Source organism: Orcinus orca, chromosome 16 (assembly GCF_937001465.1).
Source record: "Orcinus orca chromosome 16, mOrcOrc1.1, whole genome shotgun sequence".
NCBI lineage: Eukaryota > Metazoa > Chordata > Mammalia > Artiodactyla > Delphinidae > Orcinus > Orcinus orca.
The window spans coordinates 53210818-53223201 of record NC_064574.1 but is presented as its reverse complement, the minus strand read 5'-3'; the positions used below and the strand labels follow the sequence as shown (position 1 = coordinate 53223201).

Below are 12384 nucleotides of genomic sequence, written 5' to 3'. Positions count from 1 at the left end.
ATATATATGTATAACTAAATCACTTTGTCGTACACCAGAAACAAACACAAGATTATAAATCAAGTACACTTCAATTAAAAAAAAAAAAAAAGTTGTGGGCTTCCCTGGTGGCGCAGCGGTTGAGAGTCCGCCTGCCGATGTAGGGTACGCGGGTTTGTGCCCCAGTCTGGGAAGATCCCACATGCCGCGGAGCGGCTGGGCCCGTGAGCCATGGCCGCTGAGCCTGCGCGTCCGGAGCCTGTGCTCCGCAACGGGAGAGGCCACAGCAGTGAGAGGCCCACGGCGGTCCAGTGGTTAGGATTCAGCGCTTTCACTGTGGTGGCCTGGGTTCAATCCTTGGTCGGGAAACTAAGATCCTGCGAGCCACACGTTGTGGCCTAAAAAAAAAAAAAAAAAGGAAAGGAGGAATATCATTTGGATAAATTAAAAAATGACCAAAGGCTTAAAGGTTAACAATAAACTATAACTAAATCCCTTACTAGGCTGATTAAGAAAAAATAAAATAAAAATTATTTTTTAAAAAAAGTCACTGCAAACACTGAAATAGTGAACAGTGAACCACTCACTGCTCCAGGGGAAATGCAGGGTAAGGTTCCTGCCAGCCACTGGTCATAACATTTGTATCAACTAATTAATACATAACCATATTTGAGTGTTTCTGTTTAAAAACAACTTATTTAATATATATTATTGGTTCAGTAACATTGAACTCAAGGCCAAGGGCACTATAACTCACACAGGCACAGTTGATCTAACACAGGTACTTTCTGTGTAAGGCACATCACAGCTTTCTCATGCTCACTGAACACTGGACAGCGCTTCAACACCATGCTTGGGGGCCATTTTAAACAGCAAAACCAACCAAAGGAAAAAAACTGTAAAAAACATGGCATTAAAAATGCCCACTAACACTTGTTAACAGTATGAGAGCTGAAAGGAAAAGGCGGAGTGTTGTCTCATTTAAGCTCTGCTTGGAACCGCCACATCAGGCAACTAAAATCTTTCCACCTGGTCATGTCCACATAATGTCCAGCGCCTAAACCCAATAGATATTTGTGGAATAAACGAACAAATGCGCCTGAAAGGAAGAAAGGTGCGCCTAGCTCTGGTGGATACCCGGGGTCTGGCGAGCCGGGAGGGAGACCTAGCAGAGCCTCCCTTGATTGCTCCCTCACCTGACAAAGACCCCACGCCCTGTCACGTGCCTCGCGTGGGCCGAAGGGCTCCCGCTCTCGTGAAGTCACCAGGGCTAGTCACGTGCCGCCTCGAGGCCCCGCCCCTGCACTGACCTCATGGCCCCTCCTCTGACCGCATGGTTCCACCCCTCGCTGTGACGCCACGGGCCTCGGCCCTGCTCCAAAGTCTACCCGCCTCCTTCTGACAGACGCGCCACTGCGAGCTGCGGAGGCGGCTGTTCTTGCTGCTGCGGCCGCCGCGGCCGCCGCGGCGACGGTGAGTCGCCTCGACCATTCTAGACGGCTTCCCGCGGAGACTCCTGGGAGCAGGACTGGGTACTCGCGGCCAATGCGGGGACTGGTGAGACCTCGTACCGCGCAGTCCCCTCCCTGCCCCCGCCTGCGGCGCCCGCGCGGTGCACGCCGGGCACTGTGGTCCCGCTGGCCCGCGGAGCGCGTTTCGGGCACCCGGACGGACTACATCTCCCAGAGGCGTTTGGGCGGACGGGGGGGGTGGTGTGCGCGCAAAGCCCCGCGGGGCTGAGGGTCTTGTCCTCCGAGCGCTTGGACCCGGGCTGTCTCGGCGTTCGCTCGGCCTTGGGCTGCTGGCTTCTCGAGGTAAAGGGACCACGGGGGCGGCGCAGCGAGCCGGTCGCCTTCTCCCAGGATGCTGATGCGATCCAGAGCAGCCTTGGGGTTTTGACGTCGTACCGTCGCTGGGTTGGCCGGCCACCCGCGGGGCTGCGGTGACAGCTTAGCCAGGCTTCGGCAGGCGGCGTGCTCGGTGCCCCGAGGGCTGACGGTCCGCTCCTCGGATCCCGCTATCACGCTGCCCACATCCTCTGCAGGGAAGGTTGGGGAAGTACCATCCCCGGTTTTCCGCAGGGGCTGTTTCCTCAAGGAGGGGGGGGTCGGGAGGAGGGTCCCGGCGACAAAGAAGCTTCTGCTGAGCTCCGTGGTGACCTTGGCAGGCCAGGCGGGCCCCGCGCGGCTCTCCCTCCCCCGCCCGCCCTGGTTTGCCTACATCTGTAAATCTCTGGGCCCGCTCTCGACCGCACACGCCGGTGCCGGGGGTGGAGGCAGTGACCTGGCCTATCTTTGGGCCCAACCTCATACCATCGAGGACTTTGGTGTAGTTGAACTCACGGCGTCATGCGAGCCCGGGTTTGGGCACTTGACTTATTTAAGGGTATGCGTGTTTTTGCTTTCCTCTAAATGTTCCCAGGAGGCCTTTCAACAGGTGTCAGGTAAGGAGCAAGAGGCTATAAGTTTCTCCAGTATGGGCCTAAGATCCTCTGCATCAGAGACATCGGGGCCCTCGTTAAAAGGGCCGATTCCGGGGACCCACCCCCAGAGGTTCAGATGTAGCAGTTATGAGATGTGCCCCAGGAGTTTACTTAATAAGTTCCACAGATAATTCTCGGGCTCATTTGGGGTTGAGAACCTTGGTCTTAGTGTGAGGAGGATGGAAGACCTTGAGCATAGCGTTTATACCAGTTTCGTGTGTGTCCTTTGGGCTGCTGGGCAGGGCAGTGCCTAGCAAGTGTGACCTTGCTCCTCCGTGCTTTGTTTCTTCCCTCAGGGCTGATCTAAGAGTCTGGTGGGGAGAGGCACGCCAGCTCTGCCTTGCCCTCTGCCAAACGTTTAATTATGAAAAGTTTCAAACGTACAGGAAAGTTGAAGAAATTCTACAGTGAATGCCACCTGGAAAGTCCAACATTTTATTGTACTTTATCACAAATCTAACCATCCAGCAGTCCATCTGATTATTTTGTTTTTATGTGTGTCAGAGTAAGTTGCAGATATCGGTCTATCCCCCCCTAAATAGTTAAACATGCATATTATTAATTAGTCTTAGAATTCTTGTTTTTTAACTGACTGCATATTTGAGAGTCATTCTCTCTGTCTCTCATCCCTGAGGAGCTGAGGACTTTGGAGGTTTTTCTATAGGATGGGCCTCTGGAACCAAGAAAGAGCTTTATATGTGCTCTTGCAAAGATTTGAAAACAGCAGGCCATGGTTCTAGAATCACCCTAAGAGCAAAAACATGGACTGTGTGACATAGAATGATACTTCAGGGAACAAAATTGTTTTGAGGGGGAACTGATGGGATGTGTCCCGATGGCCAGGTCGCCCCACATATTGCGTTGGCAGGGACTGATGTAAGTCGTCAGCTTGCAAGCCATTCCTCCTCTTTACACTATAAGCTTTCCCGGTTTGAATCTGCTGGTTTGGTGTGTTTTCTAAAGCCCTAGGGGCACAGGGCTTCGTAGCCCAGTGAACAAGCTCTGAGTCCCTTGGGCCCAGGTACTTTATTCCATAGCCAGAGATACCAACCCTGACCCTCTTCAGTGGTCTGAAAGGGAGCGAAGAGACAGGTCCTGTGAAAATTCGTCTCCACTTTCAGAAACACTATTCAAAGGGCACGAACGTATTTGTACTCATATAGGACACAGTCAGGGAAGTGTGGCAGTTAAAGTCATGGCATCTTATATTGATGTCTCTACCCTTACAAGGAGGAAGGCAGTTGTGCCAGTGAGAAAGCAGCATGCAGTGGGAGCTCGGCCCTTAGTGGGGAGGAGAGAGGAGGAGAGCCAGGCTGGCAGTGGTGGCATGAGGCTTATTGTGCCCCACAAAGGGACTTGGAAGTGCAGTGCACAGAATGGAAATGTGCCAGTTTCTAGGATCCCACAAAGGTCTTCGTTCTCTCTTCTCTGCATAGTCAGGACTCTCCCAGACACATCTCCCCTGGAGGTGGTAGAGGCTGCAATGCAACTTAGTGCTGCAGGGGACAGGGGGCACCTGGCCTGGGACCTGTGGCAGGCAGAGCCTCTCGCCCTGAGAGGGCCCTGCAGACCACGCTAGAGGCCTTTTTGTCGCTTCCAAGCTGTGTGACAAGTCATTTGCCCTTCCAGACCCTCAATTGCTGCATCTGTGGTAGGTGAGGAGCAACACCCAGATGAGGGTCTGTCTCTGCTGTAAGCACTGAGAAGATTAGGGGCCCCTAATATTAGACGGAAGACAGCACGAAACCATGCAGTGCAGGGTAAGGAAGGCCAATGACGTTCTGATTCTTTCCATGAAAGCAGTTGTGATGTGTTTTTGGTAATGTTTGATCATTTTTCTAGAAAACATTTCTCATCACCTTTTTGGTACTCCTGATCTGTGGGTGCTGTGAGCTCCTGCGTGGTCTGTCCACTGGGTGATCCAGACCATCAATTCTTACCACGAGGAGGTGTCCAGTAAAAATTGTGAAGGTGCTGGATACATAATGTGTTCAATAAGTGTTGATTCAGTCTAAAACTCAGATCTGTTTCAGTGTCTGTGCTTTTCCTTCAATGAGAAACAGAGGCCAGGAAAGGTGGAAGTAGGTAGGGAATGGCGGAAGGGTCTCCCTGGGTGGAGCTTGAGGAGAATTCTAACCTGTTATTACTTCAGGAAGACGTGAAACGGTTGTCACAGTTCTAATTAACATTAAGAGCAATAGTCTTACAAGTTGGGGAAACAGCAGGGAATGAAGTTTTGTCTGCAGTGTGTGCCTTTTGTATGTGCTTTGTTCCCACCGGACAGAACTCTCACCTGTGTTTTGTCATTGCATGCAGTGTCAGCTCTGCAGATGCAGCTCAGGCACCTCTGAGTCTCACGGCTGAGGAAGCAGCCAGAATACCAAATGACGTGTCCAGGGTTGCCAAATAATGGCAGAGCAGAGCCCCAAACCCAGCTCTCCTGAGACAGCAGGGTTGAAGGGAAATGGGGGCTCCCCCGGCCCCCTTGTGCAAACTGCTCCCTGGACTCGACAGTGACTCAAGAAAGGGTTTCTCTTCTTGTCTGGATTTTTGGCACTCTCATCGGGAAGCCCGCACACTGCTGCTCGGCTGAGGCTGTGCTCTGGGCCAGTGGCTGCGGGTTAGGGACAGCATGGGAAGCCTTCCCTCACCGACCTTCTTATTCAACACACCTGTGCCAGGGACTGAGCTGGGTCCCAGGAAAATGAGGGGGAGAGTCCCAGTGTTCTCCAGTGGGGTGACAAGAGTGAGGGACAGAGGATCCCCACCACAGGGAATTACAGGAGAGGCTCCATCTTCTGGAAAGAGGGTTTGGAGGCTGAAGGAAGGGTCGGTGGAAAGGTTCTTTGGTTGGGGCGGGATTTGGTTTGTTTGGGAAAGGGCGAGTTACACTCTTGGGTAGAGAGATCTGGAACACACGGCCAAGTCCAGACTTTTCCCCTTGAACCTTGACCAGTAAACCTTGACCTTGAACCTTGACCAGTAGATGAGTTCTGAGAGCTTTGGGAACCATGGCATTCGCAAGGCTTGCTGACAGGTCAGGTTTTAAGGGGCAGAGACAATTCTGGAACATCTCTCAGACGTCCATCTTGGGGACAGGGGTACTGCTAACTGAAGCAGGACCTGTGGGCTGGGGGACAGAGCTCCTGCCAGGGAGTATCAGCCAGGCTGTGTTATCATCCAACTGGTCAGCTGATATTTGATGTACTGCCTGGGGCTGTGGAGAGACTGGCCCCAAACACCACCCCTGCCCTCTGGGAGCTGCCAGTCTGCCTGGGGAGGCTGGGCCTTTGACCACAGTTCTTTCCCCCTTTCTCCTAGTGACTCTTGCTCCAGTCCTGGAACCCCTGCCCACCTCCTTGCAGGGCCTACCTAGGGCCCACCTGGTCCCTGAAGCCTTCCCAGGGCCCCCACCCACAGACCGCCCCCTCTCTCACCTGGAGCACCTGCTGTCACATATTCTCATTTGGGTTTTGCTGAGTATCTTTTGCAAAATTTTTTCAAGTGTGAGGTGGCTTTCCAGCTGGATCTGCAGCTGCCTGAGGGCAGGGACCAGGGAGGTGAGTGGCCTCTATAGAGGGCCTATGAAATGTTGGCTGAATTAAAGAGTCAGGAATCAAGTCTTTTCGAACAGGTAGTCACTTGAAAGAAAGAATAAGCAAACAAACTTGGGTAGTGATGGCTCTGCTGAATAAAATTGGCTAATCCCAGAGCTAGAGGAATTCTGTGTTGCTCACGTGACCACTTCTCAGCTCTGGCACTCGGGGCAGGCCTCCGTTTCTGTCCCCATGGAGGCAAGCTTAGGTGAGCTCGGGTCACCTGTCTACCTGCTTTGCCTGGGGAGTATGGGGGCCACACGGGGGCCCATTTCTCTGTGGTCCCAGTCACACTGGCCAAAAAGAACCTGTGCCCGCCGGAGGTGGGGGCCAAGCACTGTAGGGTTCAGGACTCTCGGGGACCCACGTTAGTGCCCAGGCACAGCACGGGAAGCCCTCCATCTCACTCCTGCCCCAACTCTGCCCAGCTGCCTGCCCAGCCACGGGCGTGTGGACATGCTCCAGGCCTCTGCGCGGAACTGCACTTCCCCAGGGCCTTTCCCCAGCCGTGTACATGGCTCGTGGCTCTCGCCTCACCTCCGTCCTGTTTTTGCCTGAAGGTTCCCCACTCAGAGAAGTCCTCGCTTCCCTGCTCCTCCTTCCTCCGTGGTACGCCTCACTAGCTGACATATAATGTATTTTACTAGTTTCTGTGTTTTACAGCCCCTCTCCCACTGGATTGTGACATGAAAACTGTTTCCCCCATCTTCAGGGCCTAGATGCGTGCTGGCTGTTTGTGTGTTGAATAAAATCATGTATGTGTCTGCCCTTCAGCTGTCCCATCTCTGTACTGGCTGGTAAAGCCTTGAGGTGTAGGGCCCGTGGTCTGTGTGTGCTCCATCCTCCCTGGAGTGGGGAACACAGATCTGCGTAGAGTTGAATTCCCTAGTGAATGTGCAGTGGTCAGGACTGCAGTCAGCCAGCAGGGCAGAGGCCTCCGGTCCTGGTGCCCTGTGGAGGCCTTGGGTGGCACCAGGGGAGGCATGCAGGAGCCCTCCTTCTGTTCCAGGAGAAAGGGAGGGACTGGTCAGCTCACTTCACTTGTTTCTCCTTTTGTCCTGGGTGCAGTGAAATCCATGTATGCTCACACAATGGAATTCCACTGTGTGAAGCACTTTGTTGGGTGTTCAAGATTCTGCTTAAGCAAAATTTTGAGAAACATTTTGGAAAATGTGTGAGATAAGAGATGGGGCTGAGCCAGCTGCAGTGGGAAGGAGCACTGGTTTGAGACTCGACTCTTGTCTGAGCAGCTGGGCCAGGCTCCCCGTCAGGGAGCAGCCGGAGGGCAGGCGCGGCCATCTTGCCCACTGTTAAATGCAGCACCGCGCCCAGGCCTGCCTTCATGGGTGCTTAGTAATGTCTGAAGACCAAACGTATGTCAGCTGAGACCTTGGACTTGGTGATCACTAGAGACACTTGTGGCCTGAAAGGTGGCCTCTAGATGTACGAAACATAGAGAAATACGCACATGGCCGAAAATAAGGCAACCCCAGATACAGCGTGAGCTCTCATTTCCTCAAAGAGAAGATCCAAAATAATTCTGTCCCAAATGGCACAAGCCAGCTCTTTGGGTCAGATGTCCATTTAGAGTGATATGAATTTAGTTCAACTTCCATATACTGTTTCATGGAGTGTAATTTCACATGCTGATTAGATTTGTTCCCCACTCAGGTTTCCCAGGGCACTTTTCCGGCTCTTCCCCTTCACCTTTGTGGACATCGTGTCCTTGTCCTGGACGCTAGCTCCTCTGGATTGTCAGTGCCAGTCATGTGAGTGCCCCTTGCTACACGTAGGGGCGTTTCCGCTGGAGAGTATCCCTGTGCTGTTGTGTGTTCTTGGGTTTTTTCGTCAGTTCTGTATGCAGCTTCTTACCGTGTGCCCCTTCACAGGGTGTTTACGGCACATCTAAGCATTGCAATTGTGAGGTCCTACCCCAGGAATAATTACTGGTCTGCTAGGTGTCTGCTGGCTTTGGGCTTCTTTCTTTTCACTGATTCCATCCAAGTGACCTCTAGAAGCGTGCCACGCTGGACTGACTGCAGCTGCTGTTCTTCACCCAGCAGTGCTTAGTGTAAAAGAATTGAGACACTGCCTGCAACAGGAGGGACTTAAATGATGCAGAGGCGCTCCCTCCTTGTGCTCACGGAAAATGAGCAGTACCTACGGGACTCGGAGTTCATGAGGGCAGAAAGGCAAAGCCATTCTCTTGGGAGCATAGCGGTTCCCCCACCCTCAACGGAATGGGCGGACTTGGGCAAGGCTCAGCTGCAGGCTGAGTTCCTCTCCTGGGCCAGCAAGGCCAGCAGGCCTTTGTGTCCAAAATAAGACTCTTACAGCTGAATGGGGACCTTGTAGTGGCCACGTGGCTTGGCTGCACTTAAGGCCCTAGAGCTTTTTCCTGGATCAAGATGGTGTATCTTGATCTCAGATAACCAGTTAAAGTAGAGTCGATCCAAAGACTGTCCATTTGTGTCAGCTCGCGTAGGTGGTGTAGTGGTGAGCATAGCTGCCTTCCATTTTGTGTCAGCTCAACAAAGGCAGAGTTAAGGACTTTTTCTTTTCAGGGTTCCACTTTGATTGCCTAAGGGATGGTTCTTTAGATTCATTGCATTTCTAAAATTAGTCAGCCTTCTGGTTACCAAGCCCTGCCTGTCCAGCAGGTGCAGATGACTTGTTTATCCACTCGTGGTTGCAGCTGCATCTGTTTTCTGCCCTTTGCTCCTCATCCCCCTCCTGTCTGTACTTCCTTCTTCTGTGTCAACGGTAAAACATGCAGAATCCAAGCTCCTGAGCTTGGTCCTACCTGGGAGGCGGCTCAGAGGGCAGGAGGAGACCTGTGTTCCCAGCGCCAGCTCCAGCTAGTGACCTCGGTCAAGCCCTGTGATGCTGTCAGTCTCAGTTCTGTCATGTGTCTATTGGGATTTTCTCACCTGCCTCCTCTGCCAGGTGACTTCCTGCTGGCTCTCCAGGCAGGGTCTCTGAGGCTAGAACTACCTTGGATGGCGTTTATGTCCCAGCTTCACAGGTCTAGACCCTCAATTTTACTGGAGCACTGGGAAGTGACTTGGTATAGAGAACTGACTTGTGTTACCAAATTCCTACAAAACTGAAGCAAAGACCACTCCAACTCATGAGAGGGGAACAGCCCAGTCCTTGGGTTTGCTCCTTGGAGCATTTCTTTCCCTACAGACAGAACTAGATTATGGTCAGAGACACCTTTTCTGGACTGAGGAGGAATATACATAAATATAACACACTTATAGTGAGCATTTTGAGGAAGGAACCAACCAAAGGAGCTGCCTACTCTATAAAAACTAGAAACTACACAGAAATAAAAAGTTTCTCTATATGTGTGTCTGTGTGTGTGTGTGTAAACAAATCATCCAAAATCTCACTATCCAGAAAAAAACACCCTTAACATTTGGTGTGTAGTCTACATGTAAATACACACGTCTCTCTGAGAAGGGATCGCACTGTACATGCTACGTGGTGCTCTATCAAGTCCATCTTCCTATGTCAATAAAGGTAGATCCACATCATTTTGAGGGAGTGAATATAGTTACGTGGTATAGGTTAACCAGATGGGTAACTAGTCCCTTTGGTTGAACATCAAAATGTTGATATACAGAAACATTTTTACATGTGAACCTTTGCTCATGTGTTCGTTTATTTCTAGGACAAATGCCTCGAAATGGAATTAATGTGTTAAAAAGAATGTACAGGAGTGAGATTGTCCTCCAGAAAAGTTGCATGAACCCACTCTGCTGTGGCCCAGGTGCCCTTGCCTCTGTCACGGGGAGTCAGAGTGGTTTGCCACGGCTCTGACCAGAATTCAGCATGATGTAAATTGTGCATTTATGATTGTCATCATCATCACAGTTCCTAGAAGCCTTACTACTTTTTAGCTTAGAACCATTCTTTGAGTCCTGTCTGCCTTTTGATTTTGCTTCTGATTAAGAGCAACCAATGTATTCTCTTTTCTGTTTTATTGTATACTTCCTTTTCCCACACTCTGCTTGCGTCTCCATAAATACAGCTATTTGTATTTATGCAAACCATGATTTGTGCTTATTGAACATTATGTGACAGGCTCTGAGCTGCGTGCTCTTCATCCATGACCTCATTTACGCCTCATCACAACTCGGTGGGTCAAGGACGGCTGCTGCCATTTCACAGATGAGAAAACTGAGACTCTGGAACATTAGGTGGCCAGATGGGTGGGACCTAGTGCCTGGGTGCCAGCAGGTGAGGAGTCTGCCCTTCCTGCTTGGCCTGTGACATTAGGACTCAAGCCTCCCTGGGGAAGGGCGTAGGCTGTGGTATTTGGGGCCATTGGCTTAGGCTGATGTATCAGCTCTGTTGAGCCATGATACTCATCAGGGAGAAGAGTGTAGGGCTGGGTGGGAGGAGAGCAGCCAGATGGGAGAACCAGATCTACTTTCTGGTCCTTTCCATGTCTTTAGCTTGCTTTGAAGTGTTTAGAATTCCCAAGGCATCAGATAACACCCAGGTTCGAGCGTTAAAATAAATGGTTTGCAGCCACCAGTGATGCTATCTGAGGGAGGGATTGTCTCTCTTGTCCTGCCTGCATCTTTAAGGACAATGGAAAAGGGGCTGAGTTCAGGATTTCCAGTCTGCCAGGGCTGAACTTGGCCTCCTATGGGCCTGCTCGGCAAGGCATTGTGAGCTAGAGGAAGCCAAGGCATGGGGAAGTCCTAATGGGAGCTTTTCAATGATGGACCACTTGTTTACATACCTTCAGGCCCAAGGAGCACTATTTATTTTTAATGGTACTTGTTTTCCTTTCTTGTTAATAACTAACTGGAAATTTACCAATCACAAGTAGATTCTGGCTACCTTGGATTTGAGAATTACTGGAAAACTAGCTTCTCTGTTTCTCTTTGATATTGAGGTCTGGCTGCATTTACTAGGAAACTCACAGTAACCCCAGGGAAAACAAGTTAGTTTGTTTCTCTCTCACTACAAGATAGGTGAGAGAAGTGGTCCATTCAGTGCTGGAATGGTATCTCCATGGTCATCCAGGGCCTGGGCACCTTCAGTTGTCCTTAGCATGGCTTCCATTCCCAAGGTCACCTCGTGGTCAAGCATGGCTGCTAGGGCTGTCACATCCATCTTCCTGGCAGCAGGCAGGAGGAGGGCCTGAGGACATGGGCTCCATCTCCCTGCCGAGGTGGCTCCCTTTTAGCACCTTCCAGCAAGAACATATGTCACTCTACTGTGACTCATTCGCCAGAACTTAGCCACATGGTCACATGACTGTAAGAAGGGCTGAGAACATCTTAGCAAAGATACTGCTGCCCTGAATAAAAAGGGAGTTCTGTGGTCCAGGTGGGGAAACTGAGGCGTGGAGAGATTATATAGGGTCATACAATCCATCGGTGGTGCTCTTCAAATTTTACTGCCGGTCTAGAAAGGAAGTCAGTGTCTTTGTTCCTGAAGGCTGAGTTGAGGGGGTGGTGCATGGGGTAGGGGGTGGCTGCTCAGAGGAGAAGGGCCGGGGTGCTGCTGTGGGCTGCGTGGCCTGAGGTCCTTATCCTGCCTACTGGCCCAGGTCCTCTGTGGGGATCTGAGGTCTGCGCTGCAGGGCAGCCCCTGCACCTCCTACCTCTGAAACAGTCCTGAGGCTCGATGGCTCCAGGCTGCTGTCTGGCCACCCACACCGGGCGCAGCCTCCTTCCTGAGGCCTTGTGACTCACTGTCCTGCCACTGTCCCGTCCTATCCTTTGCCTGCTAGTCTCATTGACCCCACCTCCTCCCCCCGGCTTACTTGGAGAGTTGCTCCCTGACCCCCGGAACGGGTCTGATCTTTCCATACTTTCTTGTACACCACTGGTTTCACTGTGTACTTAGGTTTGGTGTTTCTGGTGTGTATTTGACTCCTGTCTCCCCCACTCAGTTGTGAGCTTCTGGAAGGCAGGGACCGAGCCGCTCACTCCCTGACACTTCCCAGCCTGTGCCCAGCGCAAAGTAGGTGCTACACAATGATCAGCACCAACAGACGGTTGGTTATTCCCAGAGGAAGTGCCGTCCCCCTCCAAGGGCCTCTGTTAAGTGGCCACCAAACAGACTGTCCTTAAGCCCACCCCTGGGAACTTGGGAGAACAGGACGGTACGTGGCGTCGCCCAGGGAGTCAGTGGCCATCCCTGGTGAATAAGCCCCCAGCCACAGGGACGCCTCATGCTGCCTGGTCCTTCATGGTCCACGCAGCCTCTACAGTGGGCAGGCGGGGTGTGGACGATGTGGGCCAGGCCCCCTTGCTCAGCAGGGGCTGAGTGTGCTCCCCTTCCCCCATCCTCTGGGTGGGC

The 12384-nt window shown here is 51.9% G+C and overlaps 1 protein-coding gene across 1 annotated transcript in view; it reads right to left on the bottom strand.

Moving 5' to 3' along the window:
• C16H16orf96 (chromosome 16 C16orf96 homolog) overlaps positions 1 to 1999 on the bottom strand; it is a 54896-nt gene extending 52897 nt beyond the window's left edge. Inside the window, exon 1 of the mRNA XM_049699404.1 lies at positions 1290 to 1999. The gene's annotated coding sequence lies outside the window, so the exon portion shown is untranslated. The remainder of the gene's footprint in view (positions 1 to 1289) is intronic.
• Positions 2000 to 12384: the final 10385 nt, after the last annotated feature.